Source organism: Pocillopora damicornis, chromosome 5, assembly GCF_964200805.1.
Source record: "Pocillopora damicornis chromosome 5, jaPocDami1.2, whole genome shotgun sequence".
Classification (NCBI taxonomy): Eukaryota; Metazoa; Cnidaria; class Anthozoa; order Scleractinia; family Pocilloporidae; genus Pocillopora; species Pocillopora damicornis.
This window is the reverse complement of record NC_142674.1, coordinates 14,991,455-14,996,679: the sequence shown is the minus strand read 5'-3', so window position 1 is coordinate 14,996,679 and position 5,225 is coordinate 14,991,455. Positions and strand designations below refer to the sequence as shown.

General features: G+C 36.8%; 1 long non-coding RNA gene across 1 annotated transcript; it reads left to right on the top strand.

Annotated features, from left to right (window-relative positions):
* Positions 1-305: 305 nt before the first annotated feature.
* LOC149045549 (uncharacterized) lies at positions 306-3,580 on the top strand. Its single transcript, XR_016187285.1, has 3 exons — positions 306-765; positions 1,436-1,546; positions 2,187-3,580. It is a non-coding gene; the product is annotated as an uncharacterized LOC149045549 (long non-coding RNA).
* The last annotated feature ends 1,645 nt before the right edge of the window (positions 3,581-5,225 follow it).

The window sequence follows — 5,225 nt, the reverse complement described above, 5'->3', positions numbered from 1 at the left end:
GTGACAGCATGGCCGCCACGCACGTGCATCGATGTCGAATTCGGTCTTAGGTTACAAACGAGTCGCAAAATCACTACAAGGAAAACAGTGCACTTTCAGACTCATTAGTATCGAAACTAGAGCTTGTTTATTCGCCATGTTTTCATTAATAGTCGATCGGCCGAGAGCACGCGTTGGGTTGGGTTTGAATTGTTACGTAATCGTTTTCAAATCGTTTTCAAATTTATCCGGATAAGATGTCCACACGGAGACGCTTAGCCAGCGTCTTCAAATTTATCCACTCTGGAGAGCGTTTTGAAATTTATCCGTTTTCGGTGTGTGAAAACGCCGTTTACGTGTGGACGGAACCCGTAACCGTATAAATATTTATCCGTTTTCAAATTTATCCGGATACGTGTGGACGGGGCCTAAATTTAAATACGTGTTTCCTCTGTAACTATTCGTTGAAGATTTGATTTCTCAAGGAAATAACATTATCTCTTCATTAAAAAAAATTCAAATTACCCCTTGAATTTTATAATTTCAAGAAATTTGTTTTACATTTGTTTTTTCTGTTATCGGTAGGGATGATTGATTTGGTAACACAACGGTCGGCGAATTACTTAATTATTCCTTACCTAAAAAAAAAAGAACGATTTGACGCACTACAATCTTTTCTTTTAAATTGCCTTTTTTTTTTTTTAGTTTTTATTTCCATGAAGATTGTCATGAATCCTCAGGCTGTTCTATTGCTCACACTGGTAGCTGTTCCATGCACGTCTGCGAGTATGTTTACTTGTTATTTTGTATAATAAATTGCTACTTTAACCGTTCGCAAGGAAACAAGTTTTTCAAGAAAACAGCCTGACAGTGATATTCTGTTTGGCTAAGGCATCAAATAAATATAAAAGCTAAGTCTCACGCGCGTTATTGGCAAATGGACAGAACACAAACATAACGGCTCACCACGGGGGATAGCTTTATAAAAGAATGTCATAAAAAAATGCATGTAGGTCTGTACATAAAGGGAAAAACCTTTTGCAATAAAGCAAACTCAGAGTATGATGTATGAAGTAAATATATCCAGCAAAGCCCACTCCAAGTCTTCGTTGGTGCCTTCGAGAGAAAAGAAAAAAAACCATGGAAAACTATCTCTCAATCAGTAGGGTAGTTGATGTGAATGTAATGAAAAGTTATCAAACGCGATCTCTGATGAAATGTTACTGCACAGTGTTAATTTAAGAAAATGTATATATATGTATACACGTTTATAAACAAAAAAAAAAAATCTAAAAGTAAGCTGCGAACTGCCCTTTCTTATCATCACAAGGTTCGCAATACTTACAGCGCGAGCGTGAGATATAACGCAACCTCGACAGTCAAGGTGATAGTGTAAAAAATATATAGTTAGTGTCAACGATTGGTCACGATTCGTGTGATTCTTTTGATCATCTAGTAACTTGTAGAGCCGATCAGTTTGCTTGTGCAAATCAAGAAAAGTGTATCCATGCGTCTAGACGCTGCAACATCATCAGGGACTGTAAAGATGGATCAGACGAACAATGCAGTAAGTATCGTATTTTTTTTTTTACATTTTTTGGAGGCTGAGCCTATCCCACTCCGAACGTAATGTCAAAGTAAGTTATACTTTCAAAACAAAAAAAGAAAAATTGTTTACCAAGAACCCCACATTTACAATAATATTTCCAGAACAGGGAAATATAAATATAAACTTTGACGCACATTACATGCAATGAATTTCACATTCGTCCTCTTTGGATACAGACCTTCGATGATATGGAAACGATTGTTGTGATGACCACAATCACTTTAACAACGAATGAACTAAGCTGAAATTTGTTAACTGAGCTAGCATTAAGTTACGTGATGTATTGAGCTAGTTAATCGTTGATAAATTACTTTGAAAATGATAATTTTAGAACTAGAGTCATCCCTCGACATTGCCTCAATCGACTATCTAAATTGACCACAAAAAAGTCAACATACAAGCGGTATCAACGCAGATAATACTAAATTTCCGTCACGAATACATTCTTCTATTACAGATGAATTGTCGTCGCCCATGGTAAACGACATTTACATTTTTCCTGAAAAAAAAATTACAGAGCTTAGTGGTATTGTCATAATACTAATAGACCATTTCAATAAGTTTTCGTTTTCTTTCATGTTTCACCTGGACGAATCAGCTGGCCGTAAGTACTTTAAATTCAAACTGTGATCTTTTTGTGTGTCGTCTCAATGTGCAATGATACAATAACAGCATTAAGAAACTGTCGTATCATTAATTCGCCACTTCAAGTTGTGTTTAATTTTTTTAACTGGTTCACATGTAGCCATCAGGAACACATGTAAAATTAATCATGATTGAAGTATGAAAAAGGGTTTTTAGAGGAACAATGATTAAGAATGAGGCGTAACAAAAGAAAATTCAGTTGATTTCCTCTTGCTTGATAGGGAGGATAAAAACAAGAAAATTAAATTCATCAAGTTGTTCTTAGATTTCATTTTTTTTATTATTATTTCCTTCACCTTCTGCCAAGAAAGCTGATCGAAGTTCCTGGAAACTCTACTGAACGTAGTATGGTGTCCCTTCCTTTTTCCTTATCAACCCTCTTTTAATTCCCAAGTGGCCTTTTTTAAATGTTTTGCCTTTTCCTAACAAATGTAGTGATTTCAAGCCCTTAAACTTAGCTAAAAGTTCATTCATTTTTAAACAAAAAAAAAGGCAAGGCTAAGGGTAAGCAGCAACCTTCTAGTTTCTGAAGACAAAGTAGGTTAAATTTTATAAGATGACATAGCTGCAACAACAATAATTTGAAAAACAAAACCAAATATGTCGTAGAATAGGCTATTCGTCTTGGTAAATAACACTTGAAAGGGGAATATAATTATTTGTCTCACGATGTGGTCACCTCGGTGTGGATCGCGACGTTGTGACTGCATTCTGCCAGTTTTCTCCTTGAGATGAGGTCGATTGAGGACGCACCACCTATATGCTGTTAAGCTCAGCAAAACTATTTAACGGGTAATAAACTCAGTAGCCTCCATTTTTCTCCAAAAAGATATGATAATCCATTTGTCCCTGGAAATCGTTGTTCTTCGAGGCTCACATTTTTCGAGCTTTTCTTTCAGAAATTTGTTTATTCCCGAACAAACCATGTCCGCGGACTAATATCCGAGACTATTTTAACACTAAAAGGAGGCTAATGGTTATTAATAATCGGGTAGGCAAACTGAGCGTTGCAATAAGCACCATCATGTCTTGACTTCCAGTTTTTGGTTATTCATTTCCTTTGTCTTACGAGCAGAGGCTCAATGTTGCATGTCTTTCAATAAGCAATCATTGGGTGAGTTTGAGCAGGATAAAACAGATTATGAAAACGAAAACCCATCGAGGTCTGAGTTATTAACACAGACACAAGGTTTGATGATTTATGATCTCATGCGAAAACCAAATAACCCATTTCAGAATCGTTAAGTGCCTGCATCGAATTCTCGCGTGGGAGCGAGGCTAGGTGCTCACTTAGCGGCGCGAAAATATAAGTGTTCTGAAGAATTTCTAGAAGTTGTAACACAAAAAATAAGAAAAAAAATGACTAAGCACAATATGGTTTGTTGCTTAGAAGCTTTGTATCGGTAAAGTTATCGTAACCTGGAAGACCTGTCTTTCTTCGATTTCCTATAGACAAACGATTTTCTGTTTTAAGTTGAAATTCTGCCGTAGAGCTAATAGCAAGTTCGAAGAAGAGCAAAGGGAGGCAATAACTGGCGAGGAACATAACTTAAGGAATTATAACGAGTATTCTGCTAATGATTCTCATCGAAAACACTCAACGGTTGACGTGTCTTAAACGGTTATGCAACACCAGCAACATTTCAAATCCACGAAAAAACTGAAAGAAGAATGAACGTTGAGATAAAGGTACTGAAAAACCATCTTCGCCGAAAGGGTCCTATGCCAAATAAAAAAAATTTAATAAAAATGTAAAGCGCAGCACCACTGATCCTGTATAACATAATACGATCACATCTATCCCAAAACGCTAAGTAGTCATCATGGCCGCATTCCGGAGAAGTTGGCTTAGCTTCATACTGAAATAAGGAATACGCTTTGTTTACCAATGGACAGCACTATAAATCTTCTACGTGTCCATTATGGAAAAACTTGCATCCGAATAGACGTTTACATGTTTTAAGTGCCGCTCCCGCTAAGAGCGGTCCTGTCGACTTCCCTTCGGAAAAAAGTTTTCTTTTATTTTTTGCCCATGAAAAGGGTTCAGGACACATGTTTCAAAAGTAGTTTAGTTGTTCTCCAATTCTCTTTTTTTGCTTCGCCACAAGCCAATAATGATTTTTGGCCAGACCACCCCTGTGAACAGCGATCGAAAGTGTAAATTTCAAAGATTTTGTCCAGCGCGCAGCGACTGCAACAATGTAGCTCACGGAATTCTATCTTGCTACAAGTTACAAGGTGTATTCAGTTAGTTCACAGACAAAGTATGGAAACTTCAGCTGAAATATTTTTCATACCAGCGTGATCAGAGGAGACCCTTCTCTTCGACCTTAATTTGGTCAATATCAGGTCATGAACTATGCACAGTGTGGAGAAGATCAAAATTAAAGAATAAAATTTGGCACTCAGATCATAACAGACATATCGCGTTGCTTAAAAGGACACAAATAGAAGTTAAAATAGGTTGCAGTGTTTATATTTACAAAAATCATTTTTGGCTTGTGGCGACGCAAAAAAAGAGAATTGGAGAACAACTAAACTATTTTTGAAACATGTGTCCTGAACCCCTTTCATGGGCAAAAAATAAAAGAAAACCTTCTTTCCGACGGGAAGTCGAGAGGACCGCTCTTAGCGAGAGTGGCACTTTAAATGTTCGTAGGTTCTCGACTGAGTGGTCATCTTTCCCAACATACAAATGTGAACTCTGGTATTTTGACAAATTTTTGAGACCAAGAACCCAAAAAAAAAAAAAAAAGGGATTAAGGAGGTTGCCCCTCGTTTGTGTGGAGCTTTTTCTCTAACTTCCACTCAAAAGATTCCACGACCTCTTCAATTTTTTACACATTTTTTCACCAAGCCTCTTTGGGATCTGATAAATTCGGTACCAGTTACACGCGCTTAACAATTCGGAAATGAGTTATTTAATAATCGCTGTATTACATGCATTTTTCGAATAATCTGCAAAAAGAGGATATTTCTCTCTAAGTTTGCA